Below are 16,153 nucleotides of genomic sequence, written 5' to 3'. Positions count from 1 at the left end.
TATGGCTGTTAGTGCCTTATGTATTGAGGTGCTCCTATGTTGGGTGCATAAGTATTTACAATTATTATATCTTCTTCTTGGATTGATCCCTTGATCATTATGTAGTGTCCTTCTTTGTCTCTTATAATAGTCTTTATTTTAAACTCTGTTTTGCACAGGGAGATCAGCTTGGTGCTTTGTGACCAGCTAGAAGGGTGGGATAGGGAGGGAGGGAGGGAGGGAGACGGAAGAGGGAAGAGATATGGGGATATATGTATATGTATAACTGATTCACTTTGTTATAAAGCAGAAACTAACACACCATTGTAAAGCAACTATACTCCAATAAAAATGTTAAAAAAACAAACTCTGTTGTATCTGATATGAGTATTGCTACTCCAGCTTTCTTTTGATTTCCATTAGCATGGAATATCTTTTTCCATCCACTCACTTTCAGTCTGTATGTGTCCCTAGGTCTGAAGTGGGTCTCTTGTAGACAGCATATATACGGGTCTTGTTTTTGTATCCATTCTTTCAGTCTTTGTCTTTTGGTTGGAGCATTTAATCCATTTACATTTAAAGTTATTATTGATATGTATGTTCCTATTACCATTTTCTTAATTGTTTTGGGTTTGTTTTTGTAGGTCTTTTCCTTCTCTTGTGTTTCCTGCCTAGAGAAGTTCCTTTAGCATTTGTTGTAGAGCTGGTTTGGTGGTGCTGAATTCTCTTAACTTTTGCTTGTCTGTAAAGGTTTTAATTTCTCCATCGAATCTGAATGACATCCTTACTTGGTAATCTTGGTTGTAGGTCTTTCCCTTTCATCACTTTAAATATGTCCTGCCACTCCATTCTGGCTCGCAGAGTTTCTGCTGAAAGATCAGCTGTTAACCTTATGGGGATTCCCTTGTGCGTTATTTGTTGTTTTTCCCTTGCTGCTTTTAAAATTTTTCTTTGTATTTAATTTTTGATAGTTTGATTAATATGTGTCTTGGCATGTTTCTCCTTGGATTTATCCTGTATTGGACTCTCTGCACTTTCTGGACTTGATTATTTCCTTTCCCATATTAGGGAAGTTTTCAACTATAATCTCTTCCAATATTTTCTCAGACCCTTTCTTTTTCTCTTCTTCTTCTGGGACCCCTGTAATTCGAATGTTGGTGCATTTAATCTTGTCCCCGAGGTCTCTGAGACTGTCCTCAATTCTTTTCCTTCTTTTTTCTTTATTCTGCTCTGCGGTAGTTATTTCCACTCACTTATCCGTTCTTCTGCCTCAGTTATTCTGCTATTGATTCCTTCTAGAGAGTTTTAACTTTCATGTATTGTGTTGTTCATCATTGTTTGTTTGCTCTTTAGTTCTTCTAGGTCCTTGTTAATCATGCCTTGTATTTTCTCCATTCTATTTCCAAGATTTTGGATCATCTTTACTATCATTACTCTGAATTCCTTTTCAGGTAGACTGCCTATTTCCTCTTCATTTGTTTGGTGTGGTGGGTTTTTACCTTGCTCCTTCATCTGCTGTGTGTTTCTCTGTCTTCTAATTTTGCTTAACCTACCGCATTTGGGGTCTCCTTTTCACAGGCTGCATGTTCGTAATTCCCATTGTTTTTGGTGTCTGCCCCCAGTGGGTAAGGTTGGTTCAGTGGGTTGTGTAGGCTTCCTGGTGGAAGGGACTGACGTCTGTGTTCTGGTGGATAAGGCTGGATCTTGTCTTTCTGGTGGGCAGGGCCGCATCTGGTGGTGTGTTCTGGGGTGTCTGTGACTTTATTATGATTTTAGGCAGCCTCTCTGCTAATGGGTGGGGTTGTGTTCCTGTCTTGCTAGTTGTTTGGCATGGGGCATCCACCACTGGAGCTTGCTGGCTGTTGGGTGGAGCTGGGTCTCAGCATTGAGATGGAGATCTCTGGGAGTGCTCTCGCCGATTGATATTATGTGGGGTCAGGAGGTCTGTAGTAGTCCAATGTCCTGAACTCAGCTCTCCCACCTCAGAGGCTCAGGCCTGACACCCGGCCGGAGCACCAAGCCCCTGTCAGCCACACAGCCAGGTACATGGGGATTTTCTTGCTTTTTGGGAAATCTGAGGTCTTCTGCCAGCGTTCAGTAGGTGTTCTGTAGGAGTAGTTCTACATGTAGATGTATTTTTGATGTATTTGTGGGGAGGAAGGTGATCTCCACGTCTTACTCCTCCACCATCTTGAAGGTCCCCCTGCAATAGGAGACTCCACTGAAGACACCACCCTCCCTCTGCAAGAGCTAGAGGTGCAGAGACATTTTTTTCAGAGGGTTTGCAGCTTGTTGTTTTTTTTTTTCTTTTCCTTTGTGCTTCGTCTAGTTTCACTTGTTCACAGTGTGCTTCATGCAGAGGCCTCACACCTGGCACTTCAGATCAGAGTGCGTAGTGAGAAATGGCTGTGCTGACACTTCTGTATATCTTCTTTGGTGCGGTGTCTGCTCAGGTCCTTTGTCCATCTTTTTTTTTTTTTTTAATAAATTTATTTATTTATTCATTCATGTATTTATTTTTGGCTGTGTTGGGTCTTCGTTGCTGCCCACGGGCTTTCTCCAGTTGTGGTGAGCGGGGTCTGCTCTTCGTTGCAGTGCAAGGGCTTCTCATTGCAGTGGCTTCTCTTGCTGCAGAGCATGGGCTCTAGGTGCACGGGCTTCAGTAGTTGTGGCACGCGGGCTCAGTAGTTGTGGCTCGCAGACTCTAGAGCACAGACTCAGTAGTTGTGGTGCATGGGCTTAGCTGCTTCAAGACATGTTGGATCCTCTCGGACCAGGGCTCAAACCCATGTTCCCTGCACTGGCAGATGGGTTCTTAACCACTGCACCACCAGGGAAGTCCCTTTTGTCCATCTTAAACCTGGCTGTTTGCTTTCTTATTGTTGAGTTTTAAGAGTTCTTTGTATATTTCGTTACCAGTCATTTGTCAGATATGTCTTTTACAAATATTTTTTCCCAGTCTATGAAGTTTCTTCTCATTCTCTTAATATTATGTTTTGCAAAGCAGAAGTTTTTCACTTTAATGAAGTCCAGCTTATCAACTATTTCTTTCATGGATCTTACCTTGGTGTTATGTCTAAAAAGGTATTACCATATCCAAGGTCATCTAGGTTTTCTCCTATGTTATCTTCTTGGAGTTTTATAGTTTCATGTTTTACATCTAAGTCCGTAATCCATTTTGAGTTAATTTTTGTGAAGAGTATAAGGTCTGTGCCTAGATTCATTTTCTTGCATGTGGATGTCCAGTTGTTCCAATGCCACTTGTTGGAAAGATTGCCTTTGCTCCATTCTACTACCTTTGCTCCTTCGCCAAAGAACAGTTGGCTTTATTTATGTAGGTCTATTTCTGGGCTGTCTATTCTGTTACATTGTTCTATTTATCTATCCTTGTACCAATGCCATACTGTCCTAATTAGTGTAATTTTCTAGTAAGTCTTGAAGTTAGGTAGTGTCAGCTCTCTGACTCTGTTTTTTTCCACCAACTAATCTGGGTCTTTTACCTCTCCATATAAATTTCACAATCAGTTTGTTGATATCCATAAAATAACTTGCTGGGATTTTGATTGAGATTATATTAAACATATAGATCGAGTTGGGAAGAACTGACATTTTGACAGTATTGAGCCTTCCTATCCATGAACATGGAATATTTCTCCATTTATTTATTTCTTCTTTGCTATCTCTCATGAGAGTTTTCTCATTTCACTCATATAGATCTTGTAAATATTTTGTTAGAATTATACCTAAATTTTTCATCTTGGGGGGTGCTAATATAAATGGTAATGTATTTTTAATTTTAAATTCCACTTTTCCATTGCTGGTATATAGGAAAGCAATTGACTTTTGTATATTAACTTTGTATCTTGTAACCTTCCTATAATCACTTATTAGTTCCAGGAGTATTTTTGTCAATTCTTTCAGATGTTCTACATGGACAATCATGTCATTTGTGAACAAAGATAGATTTATTTTTTCTTTCCAAATCTATATAAATTTTATTTCTTTTTCTTGTCTTACTGTATTAGCCAGGACTTTGTTCAGTAAGATGTTGAAAAGAATGATGAGAAGGACAAACCTTGGCTTGTTCCTGGTCTTAGTGGGAAAACTTCAAGTTTCTCACCACTAAGTATGATGTTAGTTGTAGGTTTTTGAGGGTATTCTTTATCAAGTTGAGGAAGTTTACCTCTAGTCCTAGATTACTGAGAGTTTTTATCATGAATGGGTGTTGGATTTTGTCAAAATCCTTCTCTGCATATACTGATATGATCATGTGATTTTTCTTCTCTAGCTTTTTGATATGATGAAATACATTAGTTAATTTTTGAATGTTGAAACAGCCTTGTATACCTGGGGTAAATGCCATTTGGGCATGGTATATAATTCTTTTTATACCTGTTGTATTCAATTTGCTAATACTTTGTTGAGTATTTTTGCATTTATGTTCATGAGAGATATCAGTCTGTAGTTTTCTTTTCTAGCAATATCTTTGTCTGGTTTTGCTATTAGAGCAATGCTGGTTTCATAGAATGATTTAGGAAGTCTTCTCTCTGCTTCCATCTTCTGGAAAAGATTGTAAAGAATTGGTGTACTTTCTTCCATAAATGTTTGGTAGAATGCACCAGTGAATCCATCTACCCTCTGGCTTCTCTCAAGTTTTTTTCTTTATCATACATGCACCCCTATGTTCATACCAGCACTATTTACAATGGCCAAGACATGGAAGCAACCTAAATGTCCATTAACTGATGAATGGAAAAAGAAGATGTGGTACATATATACAGTGGAATACTACTCAGCCATAAAAAAGAATGAAATAATGCCATTTGTAGCAACATGGATGGACCTAGAGATTATCATAAGTGAAGTAAACCAGAAAGAGAAAAACAAATATCATATGCTATCACTTATATGTGGAATCTAAAATATGACACAAATGAACTTATCTATGAAACAGAAACAGACTCAGGAGACATAGAGAACAGATTTGTGGTTGCCAGGGGGGAGGGAGGGTGGGAGAGGGAAGGACTGGGAATTTGGGATTATCAGATGCAAACTATTATATATAGGATGGATAAACAACAAGGTCCTACTGTAGAGCACAGGGAACTATATTCAATATCCTGTAATAAACCGTAATGGAAAAGAATATGAACAAGAATTTTTTTTAAAAAAAGGATATTTTTCTTTATGTTTGATCTTCTGAAGTTTGACTATGATATGCTGAGGTGTAGTTTGGTTTCTTGTGGGGTGGGGGATTGTGTGTGTGGTTTTGTGGTGGGGGGTTGGTTTGGGGGTTTTTTAGGTTGGGGAGGGGGATTTATCTGGTTTGGTATTCTCTGAGCTTTCTAGATCTGTGGTTTTGGGCCTGACCCTGAATTTTGGGAAATTCTCAGTCATTATTTCCTCACACATTGCTTCTGGTTTTTTTCCTCTCTTTCTTCTCCTATTTCCATTATGCACATGGAAATTATGCACAAAATGTTACACATTTTGTAGTTGTCCCACAGTTGTTGGGTATTCTATTCTGTTTTGGGTTTTTTTTTCCAGTCTTTTTTCTCTTTGTTTTTCAGTTTTAGGAGTTTCTGTTGTCATTTCCTCAAGCTCAGAGATTCTTTCCTCAGCAGTGTCCAGTCTACTGATGAAACCATCAAAGGCAATTCTTCATTGCTGTCACAGTGTTTTTGATCCCTAGAATTTCTTTTTGATTCTTTCTTAGAATTTCCATCTCTCTGTTTTTGTTATCTGTCTGTTCCTTCATATAGTCAACTTTTTCCATTAAGGCCCTTAGGATAAAAATCACTGTTTTTGTTGTGGTTGTTATTGTTTGTCTGTTTGTTAGTTCCTGGTCTGATTTAATTCCAACATTCCTGCCCTAGCTGACTCTGGCTCTGATGCTTGTTCAGTCTCTTCAAACTGTTTCTCGCCTCTGAGGATGCCTTGTAACTTCATGGTGGACATGATGTACTGTGTAAAGAGACCTGTGGGGAACAGGCTTTTAGTAACGTGGTGGTGAGGCCAGCGATGGGGCATTCTACACTCCTACGTGAGGTCTCAGTCTTTTAGGAGCCTGTGCCCTTGGACTGTGGACTTCACAGTACTTCTCAGGGATTTTCCCTCCTTTAGGTGGGACAGGATGGGAGGAGGAGGAAGCTGGAGTTGGCATTTCCCTTCCCCCAAGTAGGTTATACTCTGATACAACCTCAACTGTTTAGGCTCTGGTGAAATAGTTTCTTCTTGTTAAGAACAGAACGCTCTGATGTATCTCCACATACACATCCCTAAAGAATACTGAGAATGAGTTTCAACATCACACGGACTTGGGGTCTCATCCCCAGGTTGGCAAGTGTTTAATCTTTCTGAGCTCTGATTTCCTTGTCAATAAAGTGTAGGTAATACTACCCAGGTTACAGGATCACAGTGAAGGTTTAAAGAGGTCATTTAGAGCAAGTGCCCAGGGCCATGCCTGATGCAGAGGAGGCACTGGGCAAGTTAGTCTTCTTCTTCCCTTTGCCTTCCCCTGGAAAAGGCATTGGTTTTAAGTCCCTAACCATAAAAAGTAATTTCCCATTTCTTCGCCCTTAAAGCTCTCTCTCACTCTCACCACCTAACCTTCCCCTTTGAATGATCAGGGATTTGGGTTCTGTCGAGGCACAGCACTGGCTCCCTGCCTCAACCAGATCTGCCTCTGGCCGTTTCTCCTGCCTGCTTCCGAAATGGCAGGAGGTACCCGGTCCTGAACTCGTGCAGCAGCCGGCAGGGGGGTAGAGCACCGGGCACGGGCTGTGCTTGGCTTCTGCTCTCCAGCTGGGCTCCCCTGGTGGGGCCATTTAGCAAGGGGACCTGGATCTCCACCTCCCAGAAGAGAGCCAGGGAGTGTTCGACATCCCACAGGGCTTAGGAGGATAAAAACCCATGTAAGAATGAGGGGACGTGACATCTACAGCCCAGTGTCCCCCCCACTCCGCCTTCCTAGGGACTACAGGCATTCTCACGTGCGTCTAATTGTCTAGAAAGAATATTTGCTTTTGAGTGCCATTAGCCTTGGGTTTCCTCCGTAGCTCATTAGACTGTCGTCTCACTATCTCAAGAACAGCTGTTTCCATATTGACACTTCCTTTCCAGGATTATGAAGGGCCACTGGGGGTTTCGTGGGAATGCAAGGCTTCTGCAAGATGAGATAAAAGGAACACATCAGGCCTGGTGTTTTGTAATTAGTCGTCACCAGTCTGGGGCCCTTGTAGCTGCGATGCTGCCGGGTTCACAAGAGAAAATAACACACACGTGTGTGTACATGCACGTGCACACACACACACAACACCACACTGAAGTAAAGAGCTCATAAGCTGACATCAGGACTTCCCTGGCGGTCCAGTGGTTAAGGCTCAGCACTTCCACTGCAGGGGGCACCGTTTTGATCCCTGGTCGGGGATCTAAGATTCCACATGCCACGAGGCATAGACCAAAAAAAAAGGTGTGATGAGTCAAAAGCATGAATGACCCTTCAGGACTGGTTCCAGAATTGATGGCAGTGCCCTTGCTGATGTATGTGTCTTTCTCCTTTTGTCTGTCTATCCTCATCTTGTTTCAGAGGATTTAAGGTGCTCCTTTCCGAAGTATAGTTTAAAGGCTAGGCGTTCAACAGCTATTTCAGTAGCAGATCTGTGGACGGAGAGCCCTGTAACATACACTGAAGGGAAAGAAACCAGACGAAATGAAGCAGGTCTCCTGAAACATTTACTTGTTGGATTAAGTAACCCAGTATCTGGACTCAGATCTGTCCATTCAGAAAGAGGCCAGGCGACCCAGGTCTCCTTCCACAGCCCGGCGTCTGCTATCTGCGTTCCATGCACACCTTCTCAAGGCCATGGGTGCCCTTCTAATCACCACCCACTGCTCCCAGGCCTCCTCTGGCTCAAACCGCCGTGAACATTGTTCCTTCTCTTTACAGTTTCTCGTTTTTATCAAAATCATACGTGTATGTGGCAATTTTCGTAACATGTTAAAGTTGAAGAGTACTAGAAAACTTATAAAGAAAAACACCAGGGTCCATTTCCCTTCTTTCCATCTCTGAGTCCCTCCCCAGGGGCACTCATGGACTTTCAACTGTTGCTTCAGATTTCTCAGTCATCTGTTTATACTGTGGTTTCTTTTTTTTTTTTAATTTATTTATGTATTTATTTCTGGCTGCATTGGGTCTTCGTTTCTGCACACAGGCTTCTCATTGTGGTGGCTTCTCTTGTTGCGGAGCGCGGGCTCTAGGCGCACGGGCTTCAGTAGTTGCAGCACACGGGCTCAGTACTTGTGGCGCACGGGCTTAGTTGTTCCGAGGCATGTGGGATCTCCCCAGACCAGGGCTCGAACCCATGTCCCCTGCATTGGCAGGCAGATTCTTAACCACCGCACCACCAGGGAAGTCCCTATACTGTGATTTCTTAATTATTCAATTTTTGGTATTTTATGCTGCCACCCTGAAAGATGAGGCTTAAAATTTACTTCCATTGTACTCCACATCCCTACCGGCACACACATATCTCTTCTCTACTATCTTTTCAATATATCTGTATCACAGTTTAAATCAAAATTCAGTTTTATTGTGACTACCAAGATATTGTTTACAGCTGAGGACAGTCGTATAGTATCATTGTATATCCTGGATTTTCCAACTTTATGTTTTTCCAGGAATTAACAGTTGCCTTGTTTCATTGTTCGCTTACTTAATATTCTATTGTACCCATCAAGCATTTTTCTCTACGATCTTCAGTAGTGCTGTGTCTCTCCTCTCAATTTGGCAAACTCATTAGACCCTCAACCTATTCCTTTTTTCTTTCTTTTTCTGAGGCATCCTTCCTGGATCCCTCCATCCTCCTGCACCAATTGGACTAGCTCTGTAAGTCTCTTGTACCACTGTCTTCTTGAGGCTCCTTTTTTTCCAATACTCTGGGAACTCCCTTTGCACCAGTCCTGTGATCTGTTCTCCTTTTCTTGGAACTCATGTTCCCCTCTTTGTAGGTTTAGCTTTCTTTTGCTGGAGATTGTCTTCCAGTAAGCTCCTAAGAAAAGGTGCCTGAGAAGTAAATTTTTGTGTTCTTGAATGTCTGCCCTCACACTTGACTAATAACTTGTCTAGTGGTTATTTGTCTGCTCTTGAAATCCAGACCTACGTGTCCAGGCTTGACTCCCCTCTTCAGTACCAGGTCAAAATGTTCAGGCACCAGAAATTCTGTCCATCCAGAGCTACACATTATCATCTCTCCAAACCTCCCCCTTCTCCTGTGTACTTATCTTAACTAAATAAGACCATCCTTCCTCTAATCCCTCAGTAAAGAGGAACACTGTTCTTCCTTCCAGCATTTATAACTCGCCAACCTCTTGTATTCAACCTCTCACCACCATCCTAGTTCTGGACTTAATCATCACTCGTTTGGACAATTTCAGTGACATTGTAACTGCTCTTCTTGTCTCTATACACCTTAGCTCTCCATTCTACACTTCATCCTTTATCACTCAAGTTCAAAATATTCAGGAAGATAGTATCACTTCCTTTCAAAAAGTAACTTTTAGTGATTCCCTCTTGCAAATAGAATAAGATCTAAAATATATTCTTCTATAGTATGAAAGTCAGAATCTGGTCTCATTGTCATTTCTGACCATCCTCGTTGTTACACATGTGATTCCACTGTCTCATTCAAGTTTCACAATAGTCTTATTATCTGTATCCATGCTACCGAGGTTTAAAGTTCAAATAGAATGGAGTACCCCAAGCAAACAGTAACAGAATCCCTCACCCATCCTCATTTACATCTAAGGATTTGCCCACTGAAGGTATTTTGCCCATTTTGGCCATGATCTGATATTGGGAAACCCTTTGGCATTTTGACTTATGGGACCCCTCTAGGGCACACTTAAGGTAAGGCATATTCCTACAATATGAGACTTCTGGACACCCATCTTCCTAGCAGATTCAAATGCTTTCTTTCCTCTCCTTGGGAAAATACAGGCCATGTGGCTCATTCCAGAGACCCCTGGGCAAATGGGCAGTTACCCTTGTAAATGACATGTTCCTGGGCACAGGAAAGAAAGCAATCTGCTGGCCAAAATGGAAACCACCCTTTTTTGCAGCATCAGAGGGATCAATTAAACCAAGATGAACCATTCTCCTATTGAAGAAAATTACATGTTAAATTTCTCCTCCCGGAAAAAGGAAGCATGGAAATTAGAAGCAGATTTAAGAGTTGGTCATTTACCACCCAATGCTTAACTGAAATTTGAGAGCTTAAAAAAAAAAAAATCAAAAGTCAACATCCATTGACTGTTTGGAAGTATGCTACATATATATATATTAAGCTAATCCTGGGTAGTCAATACCACAGATAAGGACATTATTTACTTGTCCATTCTAGGTGCAATTACACAGTTTAACCAGTGCAAGCACTTCATAAATATAGCAAATCAATGCTAGTTATCAAAATCCATCCACAACTGATAGCACATGAAAAAGGGCTTTGCAAATGGCCTCGAAAGCCAGTCTACACTGCCAGCCCCACACAGGTCAGGCTATTTACTGCTTAATCACACAGGCACCCCAGCAATCTTATTGATTCCTCAGGACCTGGCCACGACATCACTCCTAATAGCACGTGCAATAAGCCATTACCACCATGCAGAAGAGCCATCATCCCAGGCTGCAGCCATTGATTGCCTGACTTAGCCTCATGCTGGGAAGGGCAAGTGAAGCTCTGATGGGGGCAAATCATACCCGGGTCGCATGTGAAGAAGCTTCCTAAGGAGGAATAAGATCCATCAGCTGCTTGCCATCAGGAGCTCTTTCCACGGGTGGATAGTTGAATGATCCTGCCACCATGCTGATGGACCTGTTACTGGATGTCCATGGAGCACGAGTTGCTAAGACAGAATGTGGACGGCTCTTCCTCACAGGCCATTAATATTTTCCACTTGACATTCTCTTTGGCTTGATCATTGCCATAAAGATTGAAGGAGATTCTTGGATGCCTGGTTAGTACACAAGGTTTCCATCAGCACAGGCTACATCTTCTTCCCTATCCTGGAAGAGGGTGAGATCTGGTTTCTTTTGTGATGGGATGTGTGTTTTTGAGTTGATGGGGGTAGAGGGTCTTATTCTGGGCTAAATTCTCTGCTCAAATGAAACATCCTCAAGAGGGAGTTTTCAAAGGTCCGAGAAGAAGCCTCTTTACCCCTCCCCCCCAAAAAAAGGGGCTTGCTGCATGACCTTTAGGGAATTCAGACGGATGAAACATGGCCATCATAGCAGGCTATGTATGAAGAGGGGGAGAGGAGGATGGTGAGGTCCAGGAGGGCTGTTGTGGTGACAGAGTTAACAGGAAAACTCTGTGTGTGTGTGTGTGTGTGTGTGTGTGTGTGTGTGTGTGTGTGTGTGTGTGATTTACAAAGAACTTTCACAAACATGATTTCATTTCCTCCTGTGGGGTAGGTAGGTGTGCAGTAACCTTCCAGGTGCCAACTCAGGTATAAGGCCGGTGTCCTTTCACTTCCCCATCACAGAGGGGAGCTGAGTTTCAGGAACAAAAAAGTCTTCCAATAAGCAAAAGTTCTCTTGTGTCCTCAATTCTTGGCCCAGCACCTGATACACAGTAGCCATCTAGGAGAGTGTAACAGTTCATGTACTGTGAGGCTGCTTACAGGGGACCTCGGACAGGTGACTTCAAGGCTCCCTGCCTCGGTTTCTTCATCCAGGGAGAACAAGATTATCTATTTGATAAGGTATTGTGAGAATTAAACGAGTGACTGTACTTCTAAAAACCTTCAGAAGAGTGCCTGTAATAGAATGTGCTGGGTAAGGGGGTTGCCATTATGTTATTAGACACTCAGTCAAATAGTTGTTGAATGAAGGATGTGCAGCCCAAGCAATGAAAAGAAATGACAACATTGGTTTAGACAAGGGCAAGGCCAGTGTGGAGCTTGGTATGGAATACAAGAAGACCACAGGCAGTGTCAACTCAGAAGCGAATAGTAAACTCATCCTCGTCCACTAAACCTTTTCCCAGCAAGGATAATTGGGAGTCAAACTGAAGGATTCAGATGAAGCTTCATTTATTTTCTTTGCCAGGCTGGTCATGGAGGGGACTGTTCAGTGAAGCCCAGGACAGAGCCCAACTAGGCAAAGGGAGCTTGAGACAGAAAGAGAGAGAGAAATAGGGAAGGAAAAATTCATCTGCCTACCCAAGCTCCCTACAATTCTACCCACTGTTTCTTCCAAATGCCGTAGCAGGAGGGAAAGTCTGTCCAGAGATGGGTAATGCCAACCGTGCATAGCATCAGCGCAAACCTTAGCTCCAACCAAGAGAAACCTACACTGTCCTGCAGAGGGACGCATCAGTAATCCCGCAGGCTCCGGGCACGTGAGGTCTGGTGACACCAGAGTTGCCCCACGTTCTCTTCTTAGGGATATTGGGTTTCGTGTTTGGCCTGAATTCCAGCCATTTTCAAACAGAAAATTATGGCTGTCAGCAGTATTTCTGTTTGCATAGCCTCAGTCACAGCTTACTCTAATAAGACGTGACATGAATCACGCAGGTTAGCCGAGTTAGGAGCTAATGGAAATGGTGCTGGAATGTTGAAGAAAGACAGAGCTTCCCTCCCTCCTGCTGGAGGAATTTTCCAAATTGGTTAGGAATGTGTTGTCTTCACGTGTGTGTTTGGGTCAATCTCTGCCTATTTACTCTCTCATCCGTTTTACATGACAGTCGTTAAAAACTCCAAATGTCATTCAAGGCTCCAGCGCCTCCGTCCCCCAGCTCAGGGTTGGTGTGGGGTGATGCCGGGTGTGGGGAAGGTAGGAGAGGTCGGGGCAGGAAAGTCTCTCTCTGGGACTGGCAGGTATTTAAACCCAGTCTTGTCCTTGCAGGGTTCCCGTGGGTTCTTTGAAGACCCTGCCCTGACCCCTTTCTCACTGCTGGGATTTCTCACTGCGGTTCCCAGGCACACGTGATACCTCTTAATATCCTCAAACCCAGTACCAGTGTGTCGGGGGCGAGTGGTCCCCACACCGACGATTCTCCAGTGCCAGCCGCTGTCTTACAGTTCAGCTCAGTTCTGACACTGTCTACCCGAAGACGGCACTGGATCCCACAGGTTGAGGGCTCAGTCCTACAAGGCTGCCCTGCCCCACTTCAGACGCCAGCTGCAAGCCCAGGTTATCACCTGAGCTTCTGACCAGATGGCTACAAATCAGACCCCCTTCGGGGGTTTGATTCCTTTGCTAGAGTAACTCCCAGGACTCAGAAACATTTTAGTTACTAAATTACCAGTTGATTATTAATGGATATAACTCAGGAACAGCCAGATGGAAGAGAAGCATAGAGCAAGGTGTGAGTGCACCAATCTCCCCCAAATCTCCAACCCAGAAGCTCTCCAAACCCCAGACCATTGGGATCTTTAGGGAGGCCTCCTTACATAGGCATGATTGATTACATCATCGGCCCTTGGAGACTGACGCAACCTCCAGCCCCTCCCCCCTCCCCGGGGGTCAGGGGGGTAGGACTGAAAGCTCCAGCCCTCCAATCACAGGCTTGGTTCCTCTGAACCAAGCCCCATCCTTAGGTGTCCTAGGGACTTTCTAAAAGTCACCCGTGAACATAACAAAAGGCACCTGTTAGGAAATTCCAGGGGTTTTAAGAGCTCTGTGCCAGGAAAGGGGACTAAGACCAAATATATATTTTTGGTTATAGATCACAATATTCTACTCTCTCCCAGTTGGTCATGTAAAATCTTCGCCCCCAGCCTCTGTCAGCCGCCCTTCACACAACACACTGAGCACCTAGGATGAACCGAGGCGATGGGATGGGATGGGACTTATCTCCCCTCCCTTTGCTGCCAGCGGCTGCTGCACTTGGTCCCTTTCCCTGTGACCCTCCCCGCGGGCACCTCACAACCCCTCTCCCCAGGCCTGCGGCTCCCCCTTCTGCCTCTTCCCCCTGCCCGGACAGCCTGCAGGGCGAGGTCGCCTGAGGGCTTCAGACCCTCCCTCGCAAGCCCTGGAGTAGGTGTAGGCGAAGCTGGCCCCTACTGCCTTGCAACCGCCAATAAAACCGAGAAAAGAGCCGTTTCACGTCCTGCTTAACTGACAAGAAATAGTGGCTTGAGATGGACGTTAGGAGAAGCATCTCATCTGTCCGCTTTCTGTTGTCTTCATTTCCCTAATATAAGCCATATTCCACCTTTCACCAGGGAAAGAATGAAAATGAACAGAAAGGCCAGAGATGACCTTCTTCAGATTGATTCTGTCCTTCTTTCCCGAAGGGCGCTTCAGCTCACCCTCCAACACGTCTCAGCTCGCTGCCCTTTGACCCTGACCCCAGGCTCACAGGGACCTCAGGCTGCCCTCTGGCCCTGGAGCTTCATTATGGCACCCCTCCCCCTCCCCTACAGCGTGCCCTCAGTGCCCTCCCCCAGCTGACACCTCTGTGTCCTATGACCCCTTCTCACGTTCTGCCGAATGAACAAAATCAAGCAGTGCCAGTGAGCTGACTAGTGCTGGTGAGTTACAGTCTGCGGTGAGTCAGGCATCCACGTGGACCTGCCAAGGGCTGAAAAGATTAGCCTCCCCGATGGCCGCTGCAGGCCCTGGGCCAGCAGCTGGAATGAGCCCTCGGTTCTGGTATGTCAGGCTCACTCTGGGCAGGAGGGTGCGATGACCAGTCCCCATTTCTGTTGCCAGTGCCCTCCCAGGAGGTCACCCGCCTTCCCCAGGGCTGCCTAGCAGGCGCCAGCACGGTCAGCCGTCGGACATGGGGGTCAGCGCTCGCACCCGTGCACACGTCACCCCGTGGAACCTTCCCTCTCCTGCTTCCCACCAGCACTGGCATCAGCAAAGGCTTTCCCCCTGACAGGCCATCTTCCCCAGCCCCCTCTTTCCCCTCCTGCTATCCCTGACCATTTGATTGGATACATCTTGCTTTGGTGTGTCAAGACCATTGATTTTCCTGAAGTATGGCTCCATCGATTCCTATGCCTTTTTATTCCAGGGTTTGAATGTGAACACTTTCACTGAGGCTGGAAGGACATATTCAAAACGAACAAATACAAAGCTTCACCAGGGACTTCCCTGGCGGCCCAGTGGTTAAAGACTTCGCCTTCCAATGCAGGGGGTGTGGGTTCGATCCCCGGTTGGGGAGCTAAGATGCCACGTGTCTTGTGGCCAAAAAACCGAAACATAAAACGGAAGCAATATTGTAACAAGTTCAATAAAGACTTTAAAAATGGTCCACATTTTTAAAAAAAATCTTTAAAGAAAAAGCTCCACCAGCCTTGAGTGGGTGCTGGCCTGCCAGGGGCGTCAGAAGCGGCAGCTTCAGGGACTCTAGAACAGAGGGGCGTCTTCCCCACGCCATCTCCCAGCAGCCTTCACTGATACCCCGGCCCGGCAGCATCCTCCCCGCCTGTCCCGTGCCCACTGGGCTGTTCCCTTGATGCACAGGGAACCGTGTCATCCGCCACCCTGGTAAAACCATGCTCTCTCTAAGTAATACAGTCCCTCGCTGCTATCCGCAGGGGCTTGGTTCCAGGACCCATGCGGATGCCAACACCTGGGGAAGCTCAAGTCCCTGATAGTTGGCCCTCCGTATCTGCAGGTTCCACATCTGCAGGTTCACCCAGCAACGGATCAAAACCTATATCCATGGTTGGTTGAATCTATGGACGCGGAACCCACGGATGGGGAGGGCTGGCTGCACTCCATTCCAAAGGCTTAGCTCCAAGGGACGCCAAAGCAGCGGTTCCAGAGACTCTAGCACTGCTCAATATATCGCCATTTTCTGGATTGAAATTCTCTCTTTTTCAAAGACAGTGGTCTTTCCATTTCCCTGATGGGCCCCATGGATACATCTCCTTTCTACATTTCCAAAGTGCTGTAATCTGATAAAGTCCTCAGTGGCAGGTGAGAGTATAAGGGACCAAGTCAGGCCCTGAAGTCACCCAGATTGACTTTGGTTTCCATCTTAGCTCTGGCAGTTCTAACTGTGCTACCTTGGTCAACTTATTAACCGTCTCTGGGCCCCAGTTTCATCACCTGTAAAACATGGCTAATGGAACTTAATTCCGCCATGGAGTTAGCCCTTGGTGACCTTCCAGCATGTTGCCTGGCAACTGCTGGGTACTCAGTAAGCCTAAGTTACCC

This window comes from Eschrichtius robustus, chromosome 1 (genome assembly GCF_028021215.1).
Source record: "Eschrichtius robustus isolate mEscRob2 chromosome 1, mEscRob2.pri, whole genome shotgun sequence".
Lineage (NCBI taxonomy): Eukaryota > Metazoa > Chordata > Mammalia > Artiodactyla > Eschrichtiidae > Eschrichtius > Eschrichtius robustus.
Note: the sequence above shows the minus strand (reverse complement) of the source record.